Genomic DNA, 17854 nt, shown 5'->3' on the forward strand with positions numbered 1-17854 from the left:
CTGTCCGAGTATAGAGGGACTGAGTATAGAGGGACTGTCCGAGTATAGAGGGACTGTCCGAGTATAGAGGGACTGAGTATAGAGGGACTGTCCGAGTATAGAGGGACTGAGGTTAGAGGGACTGAGGATAGAGGGAACTGTCCGAGTATAGAGGGACTGAGTATAGAGGGACTGAGTATAGAGGGACTGAGGATAGAGGGACTGTCCGAGTATAGAGGGACTGAGTATAGAGGGACTGAGTATAGAGGGACTGAGGATAGAGGGACTGTCCGAGTACAGAGGGACTGAGTATAGAGGGACTGAGTATAGAGGGACTGTCCGAGTATAGAGGGACTGAGTATAGAGGGACTGTCCGAGTATAGAGGGACTGAGTATAGAGGGACTGAGGATAGAGGGACTGAGGATAGAGGGACAGAGTATACAGGGACTGAGGATAGAGGGACTGAGGATAGAGGGAATGTCCGAGTACAGAGGGACTGAGGATAGAGGGACTGAGTATAGAGGGACTGAGTATAGAGGGACTGAGGATAGAGGGACTGAGGATAGAGGGACTGTCCGAGTATAGAGGGACTGATTATAGAGGGACTGAGTATAGAGGGACTGAGTATAGAGGGACTGAGTATAGAGGGACTGAGGATAGAGGGACAGAGTATAGAGGGACTGAGTATAGAGGGACTGAGGATAGAGGGACTGAGGATAGAGGGACTGTCCGAGTATAGAGGGACTGAGTATAGAGGGACTGTCCGAGTATAGAGGGACTGTCCGAGAATAGAGGGACTGAGTATAGAGGGACTGTCCGAGTATAGAGGGACTGAGTATAGAGGGACTGTCCGAGTATAGAGGGACTGAGTATAGAGGGACTGTCCAAGTATAGAGGGACTGAGGATAGAGGGACTGAGGATAGAGGGACTGTCCGAGTACAGAGGGACTGATTATAGAGGGACTGAGTATAGAGGGACTGAGTATAGAGGGACTGTCCAAGTATAGAGGGACTGAGTATAGAGGGACTGAGGATAGAGGGACTGAGGATAGAGGGACTGTCAGAGTATAGAGGGACTGAGTATACAGGGACTGTCCGAGTATAGAGGGACTGAGTATAGAGGGACTGAGTATAGAGGGACTGTCCAAGTATAGAGGGACTGAGTATAGAGGGACTGAGGATAGAGGGACTGAGGATAGAGGGACTGTCCGAGTACAGAGGGACTGATTATAGAGGGACTGAGTATAGAGGGACTGAGTATAGAGGGACTGAGTATAGAGGGACTGTCCGAGTATAGAGGGACTGAGTATAGAGGGACTGAGTATAGAGGAACTGTCCAAGTATAGAGGGACTGAGTATAGAGGGACTGAGGATAGAGGGACTGAGGATAGAGGGACTGTCAGAGTATAGAGGGACTGAGTATACAGGGACTGAGGATAGAGGGACTGAGGATAGAGGGACTGTCAGAGTATAGAGGGACTGAGTATAGAGGGACTGTCCGAGTATAGAGGGACTGAGTATAGAGGGACTGTCCGAGTATAGAGGGACTGTCAGAGTATAGAGGGACTGAGTATAGAGGGACTGTCTGAGTATAGAGGGACTGAGGATAGAGGTACTGAGGATTGAGGGAACTGTCCGAGTATAGAGGGACTGAGTATAGAGGGACTGAGTATACAGGGACTGAGGATAGAGGGACTGAGGATAGAGGGACTGTCCGAGTACAGAGGGACTGAGGATAGAGGGAACTGTCCGAGTATAGAGGGACTGAGTATAGAGGGACTGTCCGAGTATAGAGGGACTGATTATAGTGGGACTGAGTATAGAGGGACTGAGTATAGAGGGACTGTCCGAGTATAGAGGGACTGAGTATAGAGGGACTGTCCGAGTATAGAGGGACTGTCCGAGTATAGAGGGACTGATTATAGAGGGACTGAGTATAGAGGGACTGAGTACAGAGGGACTGAGTATAGAGGGACTGTCCGAGTATAGAGGGACTGTCCGAGTATAGAGGGACTGAGTATAGAGTGACTGTCCGAGTACAGAGGGACTGAGTATAGAGGGACTGTCCGAGTACAGAGGGACTGAGTATAGAGGGACTGTCCGAGTATAGAGGGACTGTCCGAGTATAGAGGGACTGAGTATAGAGGGACTGTCCGAGTATAGAGGGACTGTCCGAGTATAGAGGGACTGAGTATAGAGGGACTGTCCGAGTATAGAGGGACTGTCCGAGTATAGAGGGACTGAGGATAGAGGGACTGTCCGAGTATAGAGGGACTCTCCGAGTATAGAGGGACTGAGTATAGAGGGACTGTCCGAGTAGAGAGGGACTGAGTATAGAGGGACTGAGTATAGAGGGACTGTCCGAGTATAGAGGGACTGAGTATAGAGGGATTGAGTATAGAAGGACTGTCCGAGTATAGAGGGACTGAGTATAGAGGGACTGAGTATAGAGGGACTGAGTATAGAGGGACTGAGTATAGCGGGATTGTCCGAGTACAGAGGGACTGAGTATAGAGGGACTGAGTATAGAGGGACTGAGTATAGAGGGACTGTCCGAGTATAGAGGGACTGAGTATAGAGGGACTGAGTATAGAGGGACTGAGTATAGAGGGACTGTCCGAGTATAGAGGGACTGAGTATAGAGGGACTGAGTATAGAGGGACTGTCCGAGTATAGAGGGACTGTCCGAATATAGAGGGACTGAGTATAGAGTGACTGAGTATAGAGGGACTGTCCGAGTATAGAGGGACGGAGAATAGAGGGACTGAGTATAGAGGGACTGAGTATAGAGGGACTGTCCGAGTATAGAGGGACTGAGTATAGAGGGACTGAGTATAGAGGGACTGTCCGAGTATAGAGGGACTGTCCGAGTATAGAGGGACTGAGTATAGAGGGACTGAGTACAGAGGGACTGTCCGAGTACAGAGGGACTGTCCGAGTATAGAGGGACTGAGTATAGAGGGACTGTCCGAGTATAGAGGGACTGAGTATAGAGGGACTGAGTATAGAGGGACTGAGTATAGAGGGACTGTCCGAGTATAGAGGGACTGTCCGAGTATAGAGGGACTGATTATAGAGGGACTGAGTATAGAGGGACTGAGTATAGAGGGACTGTCCGAGTATAGAGGGACTGAGTATAGAGGGACTGTCCGAGTATAGAGGGACTGTCCGAGTATAGAGGGACTGATTATAGAGGGACTGAGTATAGAGGGACTGAGTACAGAGGGACTGAGTATAGAGGGACTGTCCGAGTATAGAGGGACTGAGTATAGAGGGACTGAGTATAGAGGGACTGAGGATAGAGGGACTGAGTATAGAGGGACTGTCCGAGTATAGAGGGACTGAGTATCGAGCGACTGAATATAGAGGGACTGTCCGAGTATAGAGGGACTGAGTATAGAGGGACTGTCCGAGTATAGAGGGACTGAGGTTAGAGGGACTGAGGATAGAGGGAACTGTCCGAGTATAGAGGGACTGAGTATAGAGGGACTGAGTATAGAGGGACTGAGGATAGAGGGACTGTCCGAGTATAGAGGGACTGAGTATAGAGGGACTGAGTATAGAGGGACTGAGGATAGAGGGACTGTCCGAGTACAGAGGGACTGAGTATAGAGGGACTGAGTATAGAGGGACTGTCCGAGTATAGAGGGACTGAGTATAGAGGGACTGTCCGAGTATAGAGGGACTGAGTATAGAGGGACTGAGGATAGAGGGACTGAGGATAGAGGGACAGAGTATACAGGGACTGAGGATAGAGGGACTGAGGATAGAGGGAATGTCCGAGTACAGAGGGACTGAGGATAGAGGGACTGAGTATAGAGGGACTGAGTATAGAGGGACTGAGGATAGAGGGACTGAGGATAGAGGGACTGTCCGAGTATAGAGGGACTGATTATAGAGGGACTGAGTATAGAGGGACTGAGTATAGAGGGACTGAGTATAGAGGGACTGAGGATAGAGGGACAGAGTATAGAGGGACTGAGTATAGAGGGACTGAGGATAGAGGGACTGAGGATAGAGGGAGTGTCCGAGTATAGAGGGACTGAGTATAGAGGGACTGTCCGAGTATAGAGGGTCTGTCCGAGAATAGAGGGACTGAGTATAGAGGGACTGTCCGAGTATAGAGGGACTGAGTATAGAGGGACTGTCCGAGTATAGAGGGACTGAGTATAGAGGGACTGTCCAAGTATAGAGGGACTGAGGATAGAGGGACTGAGGATAGAGGGACTGTCCGAGTACAGAGGGACTGATTATAGAGGGACTGAGTATAGAGGGACTGAGTATAGAGGGACTGTCCAAGTATAGAGGGACTGAGTATAGAGGGACTGAGGATAGAGGGACTGAGGATAGAGGGACTGTCAGAGTATAGAGGGACTGAGTATACAGGGACTGTCCGAGTATAGAGGGACTGAGTATAGAGGGACTGAGTATAGAGGGACTGTCCAAGTATAGAGGGACTGAGTATAGAGGGACTGAGGATAGAGGGACTGAGGATAGAGGGACTGTCCGAGTACAGAGGGACTGATTATAGAGGGACTGAGTATAGAGGGACTGAGTATAGAGGGACTGAGTATAGAGGGACTGTCCGAGTATAGAGGGACTGAGTATAGAGGGACTGAGTATAGAGGGACTGTCCAAGTATAGAGGGACTGAGTATAGAGGGACTGAGGATAGAGGGACTGAGGATAGAGGGACTGTCAGAGTATAGAGGGACTGAGTATACAGGGACTGAGGATAGAGGGACTGAGGATAGAGGGACTGTCAGAGTATAGAGGGACTGAGTATAGAGGGACTGTCCGAGTATAGAGGGACTGAGTATAGAGGGACTGTCCGAGTATAGAGGGACTGTCAGAGTATAGAGGGACTGAGTATAGAGGGACTGTCTGAGTATAGAGGGACTGAGGATAGAGGGACTGAGGATTGAGGGAACTGTCCGAGTATAGAGGGACTGAGTATAGAGGGACTGAGTATACAGGGACTGAGGATAGAGGGACTGAGGATAGAGGGACTGTCCGAGTACAGAGGGACTGAGGATAGAGGGAACTGTCCGAGTATAGAGGGACTGAGTATAGAGGGACTGTCCGAGTATAGAGGGACTGATTATAGTGGGACTGAGTATAGAGGGACTGAGTATAGAGGGACTGTCCGAGTATAGAGGGACTGAGTATAGAGGGACTGTCCGAGTATAGAGGGACTGTCCGAGTATAGAGGGACTGATTATAGAGGGACTGAGTATAGAGGGACTGAGTACAGAGGGACTGAGTATAGAGGGACTGTCCGAGTATAGAGGGACTGTCCGAGTATAGAGGGACTGAGTATAGAGTGACTGTCCGAGTACAGAGGGACTGAGTATAGAGGGACTGTCCGAGTACAGAGGGACTGAGTATAGAGGGACTGTCCGAGTATAGAGGGACTGTCCGAGTATAGAGGGACTGAGTATAGAGGGACTGTCCGAGTATAGAGGGACTGTCCGAGTATAGAGGGACTGAGTATAGAGGGACTGTCCGAGTATAGAGGGACTGTCCGAGTATAGAGGGACTGAGTATAGAGGGACTGTCCGAGTATAGAGGGACTCTCCGAGTATAGAGGGACTGAGTATAGAGGGACTGTCCGAGTAGAGAGGGACTGAGTATAGAGGGACTGAGTATAGAGGGACTGTCCGAGTATATAGGGACTGAGTATAGAGGGATTGAGTATAGAAGGACTGTCCGAGTATAGAGGGACTGAGTATAGAGGGACTGAGTATAGAGGGACTGAGTATAGAGGGACTGAGTATAGAGGGACTGAGTATAGCGGGATTGTCCGAGTACAGAGGGACTGAGTATAGAGGGACTGAGTATAGAGGGACTGAGTATAGAGGGACTGTCCGAGTATAGAGGGACTGAGTATAGAGGGACTGAGTATAGAGGGACTGAGTATAGAGGGACTGTCCGAGTATAGAGGGACTGAGTATAGAGGGACTGAGTATAGAGGGACTGTCCGAGTATAGAAGGACTGTCCGAATATAGAGGGACTGAGTATAGAGTGACTGAGTATAGAGGGACTGTCCGAGTATAGAGGGACGGAGAATAGAGGGACTGAGTATAGAGGGACTGAGTATAGAGGGACTGTCCGAGTATAGAGGGACTGAGTATAGAGGGACTGAGTATAGAGGGACTGTCCGAGTATAGAGGGACTGTCCGAGTATAGAGGGACTGAGTACAGAGGGACTGAGTATAGAGGGACTGAGTATAGAGGGACTGAGTATAGAGGGACTGAGTATAGAGGGACTGTCCGAGTATAGAGGGACTGTCCGAGTATAGAGGGACTGAGTATAGAGGGACTGAGTACAGAGGGACTGTCCGAGTACAGAGGGACTGTCCGAGTAGAGAGGGACTGAGTATAGAGGGACTGTCCGAGTATAGAGGGACTGAGTATAGAGGGACTGAGTATAGAGGGACTGAGTATAGAGGGACTGTCCGAGTATAGAGGGACTGTCCGAGTATAGAGGGACTGATTATAGAGGGACTGAGTATAGAGGGACTGAGTATAGAGGGACTGTCCGAGTATAGAGGGACTGAGTATAGAGGGACTGTCCGAGTACAGAGGGACTGTCCGAGTATAGAGGGACTGATTATAGAGGGACTGAGTATAGAGGGACTGAGTACAGAGGGACTGAGTATAGAGGGACTGTCCGAGTATAGAGGGACTGAGTATAGAGGGACTGAGTATAGAGGGACTGAGTATAGAGGGACTGTCCGAGTATAGAGGGACTGTCCGAGTATAGAGGGACTGAGTATAGAGGGACTGAGTATAGAGGGACTGAGTATAGAGGGACTGTCCGAGTATAGAGGGACTGAGTATAGAGGGACTGAGTATAGAGGGACTGTCCAAGTATAGAGGGACTGAGTATAGAGGGACTGAGTATAGAGGGACTGTCCGAGTAAACAGGGACTGAGTATAGAGGGACTGAGTATAGAGGGACTGTCCGAGTATAGAGGGACTGAGTATAGAGGGACTGTCCGAGTATAGAGGGACTGAGTATAGAGGGACTGAGTATAGAGGGACTGAGTATAGAGGGACTGTCCGAGTATAGAGGGACTGAGTATAGAGGGACTGAGTATAGAGGGACTGTCCGAGTATAGAGGGACTGAGTATAGAGGGACTGTCCGAGTATAGAGGGACTGTCCGAGTATAGAGGGACTGAGTATAGAGGGACTGTCCGAGTATAGAGGGACTGTCCGAGTATAGAGGGACTGAGTATAGAGGGACTGTCCGAGTATAGAGGGACTGAGTATAGAGGGACTGAGTATAGAGGGACTGTCCGAGTATAGAGGGACTGTCCGAGTATAGAGGGACTGTGTATAGAGGGACTGAGTATAGAGGGACTGTCCGAGTATAGAGGGACTGAGTATAGAGGGACTGTCCGAGTATAGAGGGACTGAGTATAGAGGGACTGAGTATAGAGGGATTGTCCGAGTATAGAGGGACTGAGAAGAGAGGGACTGTCCGAGTATAGAGGGACTGAGTATAGAGGGACTGAGTATAGAGGGACTGTCCGAGTATAGAGGGACTGAGTATAGAGGGACTGTCCGAGTATAGAGGGACTGAGTATAGAGGGACTGAGTATAGAGGGACTGTCCGAGTATAGAGGGACTGAGTATAGAGGGACTGTCCGAGTATAGAGGGACTGTCCGAGTATAGAGGGACTGAGTATAGAGGGACTGAGTATAGAGGGACTGAGTATAGAGGGACTGTCCGAGTATAGAGGGACTGTCCGAGTATAGAGGGACTGAGTATAGAGGGACTGAGTATAGAGGGACTGTCCGAGTATAGAGGGACTGTCCGAGTATAGAGGGACTGAGTATAGAGGGACTGTCCGAGTATAGAGGGACTGAGTATAGAGGGACTGAGTATAGAGGGACTGTCCGAGTATAGAGGGACTGAGAAGAGAGGGACTGTCCGAGTATAGAGGGACTGAGAAGAGAGGGACTGTCCGAGTATAGAGGGACTGAGTATAGAGGGACTGTCCGAGTATAGAGGGACTGTCCGAGTATAGAGGGACTGTCCGAGTATAGAGGGACTGTGTATAGAGGGACTGAGTATAGAGGGACTGTCCGAGTATAGAGGGACTGAGTATAGAGGGACTGTCCGAGTATAGAGGGACTGAGTATAGAGTGACTGAGTATAGAGGGACTGTCCGAGTATAGAGGGACTGAGAAGAGAGGGACTGTCCGAGTATAGAGGGACTGAGTATAGAGGGACTGAGTATAGAGGGACTGTCCGAGTATAGAGGGACTGAGTATAGAGGGACTGTCCGAGTATAGAGGGACTGAGTATAGAGGGACTGAGTATAGAGGGACTGTCCGAGTATAGAGGGACTGAGTATAGAGGGACTGTCCGAGTATAGAGGGACTGTCCGAGTACAGAGGGACTGAGTATAGAGGGACTGTCCGAGTATAGAGGGACTGTCCGAGTATAGAGGGACTGAGTATAGAGGGACTGTCCGAGTATAGAGGGACTGTCCGAGTATAGAGGGACTGAGTATAGAGGGACTGTCCGAGTATAGAGGGACTGTCCGAGTATAGAGGGACTGAGTATAGAGGGACTGTCCGAGTATACAGGGACTGTCCGAGTATAGAGGGACTCTCCGAGTATAGAGGGACTGAGTATAGAGGGACTGTCCGAGTAGAGAGGGACTGAGTATAGAGGGACTGAGTATAGAGGGACTGTCCGAGTATAGAGGGACTGAGTATAGAGGGATTGAGTATAGAAGGACTGTCCGAGTATAGAGGGACTGAGTATAGAGGGACTGAATATAGAGGGACTGAGTATAGAGGGACTGAGTATAGAGGGACTGAGTATAGCGGGATTGTCCGAGTACAGAGGGACTGAGTATAGAGGGACTGAGTATAGAGGGACTGTCCGAGTATAGAGGGACTGAGTATAGAGGGACTGAGTATAGAGGGACTGAGTATAGAGGGACTGTCCGAGTATAGAGGGACTGAGTATAGAGGGACTGAGTATAGAGGGACTGAGTATAGAGGGACTGTCCGAGTATAGAGGGACGGAGTATAGAGGGACTGAGTATAGAGGGACTGAGTATAGAGGGACTGAGTATAGAGGGACTGTCCGAGTATAGAGGGACTGAGTATAGAGGGACTGAGTATAGAGGGACTGTCCGAGTATAGAGGGACTGTCCGAGTATAGAGGGACTGAGTACAGAGGGACTGAGTATAGAGGGACTGAGTATAGAGGGACTGAGTATAGAGGGCCTGAGTATAGAGGGACTGTCCGAGTATAGAGGGACTGAGTATAGAGGGACTGAGTATAGAGGGACTGAGTACAGAGGTACTGTCCGAGTACAGAGGGACTGTCCGAGTATAGAGGGACTGAGTATAGAGGGACTGTCCGAGTATAGAGGGACTGAGTATAGAGGGACTGAGTATAGAGGGACTGAGTATAGAGGGACTGTCCGAGTATAGAGGGACTGTCCGAGTATAGAGGGACTGAGTATAGAGGGACTGAGTACAGAGGGACTGAGTATAGAGGGACTGTCCGAGTATAGAGGGACTGTCCGAGTATAGAGGGACTGTCCGAGTATAGAGGGACTGAGTATAGAGGGACTGAGTATAGAGGGACTGTCCGAGTATAGAGGGACTGAGTATAGAGGGACTGTCCGAGTATAGAGGGACTGAGTATAGAGGGACTGAGGAGAGAGGGACTGTCCGAGTATAGAGGGACTGAGAAGAGAGGGACTGTCCGAGTATAGAGGGACTGAGTATAGAGGGACTGAGTATAGAGGGACTGTCCGAGTATAGAGGGACTGAGTATAGAGGGACTGTCCGAGTATAGAGGGACTGAGTTTAGAGGGACTGAGTATAGAGGGACTGTCCGAGTATAGAGGGACTGAGTATAGAGGGACTGTCCGAGTATAGAGGGACTGTCCGAGTATAGAGGGACTGAGTATAGAGCGACTGAGTATAGAGGGACTGTCCGAGTATAGAGGGACTGAGTATAGAGGGACTGTCCGAGTATAGAGGGACTGTCCGAGTATAGAGGGACTGAGTATAGAGGGACTGTCCGAGTATAGAGGGACTGAGTATAGAGGGACTGAGTATAGAGGGACTGTCCGAGTATAGAGGGACTGTCCGAGTATAGAGGGACTGAGTATAGAGGGACTGAGTATAGAGGGACTGAGTATAGAGGGACTGTCCGAGTATAGAGGGACTGAGTATAGAGGGACTGAGTATAGAGGGACTGTCCAAGTATAGAGGGACTGAGTATAGAGGGACTGAGTATAGAGGGACTGTCCGAGTAAACAGGGACTGAGTATAGAGGGACTGAGTATAGAGGGACTGTCCGAGTATAGAGGGACTGAGTATAGAGGGACTGTCCGAGTATAGAGGGACTGAGTATAGAGGGACTGAGTATAGAGGGACTGAGTATAGAGGGACTGTCCGAGTATAGAGGGACTGTCCGAGTATAGAGGGACTGAGTACAGAGGGACTGAGGATAGAGGGACTGAGGATAGAGGGACTGTCAGAGTATAGAGGGACTGAGTATACAGGGACTGAGGATAGAGGGACTGAGGATAGAGGGACTGTCAGAGTATAGAGGGACTGAGTATAGAGGGACTGTCCGAGTATAGAGGGACTGAGTATAGAGGGACTGTCCGAGTATAGAGGGACTGTCAGAGTATAGAGGGACTGAGTATAGAGGGACTGTCTGAGTATAGAGGGACTGAGGATAGAGGTACTGAGGATTGAGGGAACTGTCCGAGTATAGAGGGACTGAGTATAGAGGGACTGAGTATACAGGGACTGAGGATAGAGGGACTGAGGATAGAGGGACTGTCCGAGTACAGAGGGACTGAGGATAGAGGGAACTGTCCGAGTATAGAGGGACTGAGTATAGAGGGACTGTCCGAGTATAGAGGGACTGATTATAGTGGGACTGAGTATAGAGGGACTGAGTATAGAGGGACTGTCCGAGTATAGAGGGACTGAGTATAGAGGGACTGTCCGAGTATAGAGGGACTGTCCGAGTATAGAGGGACTGATTATAGAGGGACTGAGTATAGAGGGACTGAGTACAGAGGGACTGAGTATAGAGGGACTGTCCGAGTATAGAGGGACTGTCCGAGTATAGAGGGACTGAGTATAGAGTGACTGTCCGAGTACAGAGGGACTGAGTATAGAGGGACTGTCCGAGTACAGAGGGACTGAGTATAGAGGGACTGTCCGAGTATAGAGGGACTGTCCGAGTATAGAGGGACTGAGTATAGAGGGACTGTCCGAGTATAGAGGGACTGTCCGAGTATAGAGGGACTGAGTATAGAGGGACTGTCCGAGTATAGAGGGACTGTCCGAGTATAGAGGGACTGAGGATAGAGGGACTGTCCGAGTATAGAGGGACTCTCCGAGTATAGAGGGACTGAGTATAGAGGGACTGTCCGAGTAGAGAGGGACTGAGTATAGAGGGACTGAGTATAGAGGGACTGTCCGAGTATAGAGGGACTGAGTATAGAGGGATTGAGTATAGAAGGACTGTCCGAGTATAGAGGGACTGAGTATAGAGGGACTGAGTATAGAGGGACTGAGTATAGAGGGACTGAGTATAGCGGGATTGTCCGAGTACAGAGGGACTGAGTATAGAGGGACTGAGTATAGAGGGACTGAGTATAGAGGGACTGTCCGAGTATAGAGGGACTGAGTATAGAGGGACTGAGTATAGAGGGACTGAGTATAGAGGGACTGTCCGAGTATAGAGGGACTGAGTATAGAGGGACTGAGTATAGAGGGACTGTCCGAGTATAGAGGGACTGTCCGAATATAGAGGGACTGAGTATAGAGTGACTGAGTATAGAGGGACTGTCCGAGTATAGAGGGACGGAGAATAGAGGGACTGAGTATAGAGGGACTGAGTATAGAGGGACTGTCCGAGTATAGAGGGACTGAGTATAGAGGGACTGAGTATAGAGGGACTGTCCGAGTATAGAGGGACTGTCCGAGTATAGAGGGACTGAGTATAGAGGGACTGAGTACAGAGGGACTGTCCGAGTACAGAGGGACTGTCCGAGTATAGAGGGACTGAGTATAGAGGGACTGTCCGAGTATAGAGGGACTGAGTATAGAGGGACTGAGTATAGAGGGACTGAGTATAGAGGGACTGTCCGAGTATAGAGGGACTGTCCGAGTATAGAGGGACTGATTATAGAGGGACTGAGTATAGAGGGACTGAGTATAGAGGGACTGTCCGAGTATAGAGGGACTGAGTATAGAGGGACTGTCCGAGTATAGAGGGACTGTCCGAGTATAGAGGGACTGATTATAGAGGGACTGAGTATAGAGGGACTGAGTACAGAGGGACTGAGTATAGAGGGACTGTCCGAGTATAGAGGGACTGAGTATAGAGGGACTGAGTATAGAGGGACTGAGGATAGAGGGACTGAGTATAGAGGGACTGTCCGAGTATAGAGGGACTGAGTATCGAGCGACTGAATATAGAGGGACTGTCCGAGTATAGAGGGACTGAGTATAGAGGGACTGTCCGAGTATAGAGGGACTGAGGTTAGAGGGACTGAGGATAGAGGGAACTGTCCGAGTATAGAGGGACTGAGTATAGAGGGACTGAGTATAGAGGGACTGAGGATAGAGGGACTGTCCGAGTATAGAGGGACTGAGTATAGAGGGACTGAGTATAGAGGGACTGAGGATAGAGGGACTGTCCGAGTACAGAGGGACTGAGTATAGAGGGACTGAGTATAGAGGGACTGTCCGAGTATAGAGGGACTGAGTATAGAGGGACTGTCCGAGTATAGAGGGACTGAGTATAGAGGGACTGAGGATAGAGGGACTGAGGATAGAGGGACAGAGTATACAGGGACTGAGGATAGAGGGACTGAGGATAGAGGGAATGTCCGAGTACAGAGGGACTGAGGATAGAGGGACTGAGTATAGAGGGACTGAGTATAGAGGGACTGAGGATAGAGGGACTGAGGATAGAGGGACTGTCCGAGTATAGAGGGACTGATTATAGAGGGACTGAGTATAGAGGGACTGAGTATAGAGGGACTGAGTATAGAGGGACTGAGGATAGAGGGACAGAGTATAGAGGGACTGAGTATAGAGGGACTGAGGATAGAGGGACTGAGGATAGAGGGAGTGTCCGAGTATAGAGGGACTGAGTATAGAGGGACTGTCCGAGTATAGAGGGTCTGTCCGAGAATAGAGGGACTGAGTATAGAGGGACTGTCCGAGTATAGAGGGACTGAGTATAGAGGGACTGTCCGAGTATAGAGGGACTGAGTATAGAGGGACTGTCCAAGTATAGAGGGACTGAGGATAGAGGGACTGAGGATAGAGGGACTGTCCGAGTACAGAGGGACTGATTATAGAGGGACTGAGTATAGAGGGACTGAGTATAGAGGGACTGTCCAAGTATAGAGGGACTGAGTATAGAGGGACTGAGGATAGAGGGACTGAGGATAGAGGGACTGTCAGAGTATAGAGGGACTGAGTATACAGGGACTGTCCGAGTATAGAGGGACTGAGTATAGAGGGACTGAGTATAGAGGGACTGTCCAAGTATAGAGGGACTGAGTATAGAGGGACTGAGGATAGAGGGACTGAGGATAGAGGGACTGTCCGAGTACAGAGGGACTGATTATAGAGGGACTGAGTATAGAGGGACTGAGTATAGAGGGACTGAGTATAGAGGGACTGTCCGAGTATAGAGGGACTGAGTATAGAGGGACTGAGTATAGAGGGACTGTCCAAGTATAGAGGGACTGAGTATAGAGGGACTGAGGATAGAGGGACTGAGGATAGAGGGACTGTCAGAGTATAGAGGGACTGAGTATACAGGGACTGAGGATAGAGGGACTGAGGATAGAGGGACTGTCAGAGTATAGAGGGACTGAGTATAGAGGGACTGTCCGAGTATAGAGGGACTGAGTATAGAGGGACTGTCCGAGTATAGAGGGACTGTCAGAGTATAGAGGGACTGAGTATAGAGGGACTGTCTGAGTATAGAGGGACTGAGGATAGAGGGACTGAGGATTGAGGGAACTGTCCGAGTATAGAGGGACTGAGTATAGAGGGACTGAGTATACAGGGACTGAGGATAGAGGGACTGAGGATAGAGGGACTGTCCGAGTACAGAGGGACTGAGGATAGAGGGAACTGTCCGAGTATAGAGGGACTGAGTATAGAGGGACTGTCCGAGTATAGAGGGACTGATTATAGTGGGACTGAGTATAGAGGGACTGAGTATAGAGGGACTGTCCGAGTATAGAGGGACTGAGTATAGAGGGACTGTCCGAGTATAGAGGGACTGTCCGAGTATAGAGGGACTGATTATAGAGGGACTGAGTATAGAGGGACTGAGTACAGAGGGACTGAGTATAGAGGGACTGTCCGAGTATAGAGGGACTGTCCGAGTATAGAGGGACTGAGTATAGAGTGACTGTCCGAGTACAGAGGGACTGAGTATAGAGGGACTGTCCGAGTACAGAGGGACTGAGTATAGAGGGACTGTCCGAGTATAGAGGGACTGTCCGAGTATAGAGGGACTGAGTATAGAGGGACTGTCCGAGTATAGAGGGACTGTCCGAGTATAGAGGGACTGAGTATAGAGGGACTGTCCGAGTATAGAGGGACTGTCCGAGTATAGAGGGACTGAGTATAGAGGGACTGTCCGAGTATAGAGGGACTCTCCGAGTATAGAGGGACTGAGTATAGAGGGACTGTCCGAGTAGAGAGGGACTGAGTATAGAGGGACTGAGTATAGAGGGACTGTCCGAGTATATAGGGACTGAGTATAGAGGGATTGAGTATAGAAGGACTGTCCGAGTATAGAGGGACTGAGTATAGAGGGACTGAGTATAGAGGGACTGAGTATAGAGGGACTGAGTATAGAGGGACTGAGTATAGCGGGATTGTCCGAGTACAGAGGGACTGAGTATAGAGGGACTGAGTATAGAGGGACTGAGTATAGAGGGACTGTCCGAGTATAGAGGGACTGAGTATAGAGGGACTGAGTATAGAGGGACTGAGTATAGAGGGACTGTCCGAGTATAGAGGGACTGAGTATAGAGGGACTGAGTATAGAGGGACTGTCCGAGTATAGAAGGACTGTCCGAATATAGAGGGACTGAGTATAGAGTGACTGAGTATAGAGGGACTGTCCGAGTATAGAGGGACGGAGAATAGAGGGACTGAGTATAGAGGGACTGAGTATAGAGGGACTGTCCGAGTATAGAGGGACTGAGTATAGAGGGACTGAGTATAGAGGGACTGTCCGAGTATAGAGGGACTGTCCGAGTATAGAGGGACTGAGTACAGAGGGACTGAGTATAGAGGGACTGAGTATAGAGGGACTGAGTATAGAGGGACTGAGTATAGAGGGACTGTCCGAGTATAGAGGGACTGTCCGAGTATAGAGGGACTGAGTATAGAGGGACTGAGTACAGAGGGACTGTCCGAGTACAGAGGGACTGTCCGAGTAGAGAGGGACTGAGTATAGAGGGACTGTCCGAGTATAGAGGGACTGAGTATAGAGGGACTGAGTATAGAGGGACTGAGTATAGAGGGACTGTCCGAGTATAGAGGGACTGTCCGAGTATAGAGGGACTGATTATAGAGGGACTGAGTATAGAGGGACTGAGTATAGAGGGACTGTCCGAGTATAGAGGGACTGAGTATAGAGGGACTGTCCGAGTACAGAGGGACTGTCCGAGTATAGAGGGACTGATTATAGAGGGACTGAGTATAGAGGGACTGAGTACAGAGGGACTGAGTATAGAGGGACTGTCCGAGTATAGAGGGACTGAGTATAGAGGGACTGAGTATAGAGGGACTGAGTATAGAGGGACTGTCCGAGTATAGAGGGACTGTCCGAGTATAGAGGGACTGAGTATAGAGGGACTGTCCGAGTATAGAGGGACTGAGTATAGAGGGACTGAGTATAGAGGGACTGTCCAAGTATAGAGGGACTGAGTATAGAGGGACTGAGTATAGAGGGACTGTCCGAGTAAACAGGGACTGAGTATAGAGGGACTGAGTATAGAGGGACTGTCCGAGTATAGAGGGACTGAGTATAGAGGGACTGTCCGAGTATAGAGGGACTGAGTATAGAGGGACTGAGTATAGAGGGACTGAGTATAGAGGGACTGTCCGAGTATAGAGGGACTGAGTATAGAGGGACTGAGTATAGAGGGACTGTCCGAGTATAGAGGGACTGAGTATAGAGGGACTGTCCGAGTATAGAGGGACTGTCCGAGTATAGAGGGACTGAGTATAGAGGGACTGTCCGAGTATAGAGGGACTGTCCGAGTATAGAGGGACTGAGTATAGAGGGACTGTCCGAGTATAGAGGGACTGAGTATAGAGGGACTGAGTATAGAGGGACTGTCCGAGTATAGAGGGACTGTCCGAGTATAGAGGGACTGTGTATAGAGGGACTGAGTATAGAGGGACTGTCCGAGTATAGAGGGACTGAGTATAGAGGGACTGTCCGAGTATAGAGGGACTGAGTATAGAGGGACTGAGTATAGAGGGATTGTCCGAGTATAGAGGGACTGAGAAGAGAGGGACTGTCCGAGTATAGAGGGACTGAGTATAGAGGGACTGAGTATAGAGGGACTGTCCGAGTATAGAGGGACTGAGTATAGAGGGACTGTCCGAGTATAGAGGGACTGAGTATAGAGGGACTGAGTATAGAGGGACTGTCCGAGTATAGAGGGACTGAGTATAGAGGGACTGTCCGAGTATAGAGGGACTGTCCGAGTATAGAGGGACTGAGTATAGAGGGACTGAGTATAGAGGGACTGAGTATAGAGGGACTGTCCGAGTATAGAGGGACTGTCCGAGTATAGAGGGACTGAGTATAGAGGGACTGAGTATAGAGGGACTGTCCGAGTATAGAGGGACTGTCCGAGTATAGAGGGACTGAGTATAGAGGGACTGTCCGAGTATAGAGGGACTGAGTATAGAGGGACTGAGTATAGAGGGACTGTCCGAGTATAGAGGGACTGAGAAGAGAGGGACTGTCCGAGTATAGAGGGACTGAGAAGAGAGGGACTGTCCGAGTATAGAGGGACTGAGTATAGAGGGACTGTCCGAGTATAGAGGGACTGTCCGAGTATAGAGGGACTGTCCGAGTATAGAGGGACTGTGTATAGAGGGACTGAGTATAGAGGGACTGTCCGAGTATAGAGGGACTGAGTATAGAGGGACTGTCCGAGTATAGAGGGACTGAGTATAGAGTGACTGAGTATAGAGGGACTGTCCGAGTATAGAGGGACTGAGAAGAGAGGGACTGTCCGAGTATAGAGGGACTGAGTATAGAGGGACTGAGTATAGAGGGACTGTCCGAGTATAGAGGGACTGAGTATAGAGGGACTGTCCGAGTATAGAGGGACTGAGTATAGAGGGACTGAGTATAGAGGGACTGTCCGAGTATAGAGGGACTGAGTATAGAGGGACTGTCCGAGTATAGAGGGACTGTCCGAGTACAGAGGGACTGAGTATAGAGGGACTGTCCGAGTATAGAGGGACTGTCCGAGTATAGAGGGACTGAGTATAGAGGGACTGTCCGAGTATAGAGGGACTGTCCGAGTATAGAGGGACTGAGTATAGAGGGACTGTCCGAGTATAGAGGGACTGTCCGAGTATAGAGGGACTGAGTATAGAGGGACTGTCCGAGTATACAGGGACTGTCCGAGTATAGAGGGACTCTCCGAGTATAGAGGGACTGAGTATAGAGGGACTGTCCGAGTAGAGAGGGACTGAGTATAGAGGGACTGAGTATAGAGGGACTGTCCGAGTATAGAGGGACTGAGTATAGAGGGATTGAGTATAGAAGGACTGTCCGAGTATAGAGGGACTGAGT

The sequence above is a fragment of the Chiloscyllium punctatum genome, chromosome 25 (assembly GCF_047496795.1).
Source record: "Chiloscyllium punctatum isolate Juve2018m chromosome 25, sChiPun1.3, whole genome shotgun sequence".
Taxonomy (NCBI): Eukaryota; Metazoa; Chordata; class Chondrichthyes; order Orectolobiformes; family Hemiscylliidae; genus Chiloscyllium; species Chiloscyllium punctatum.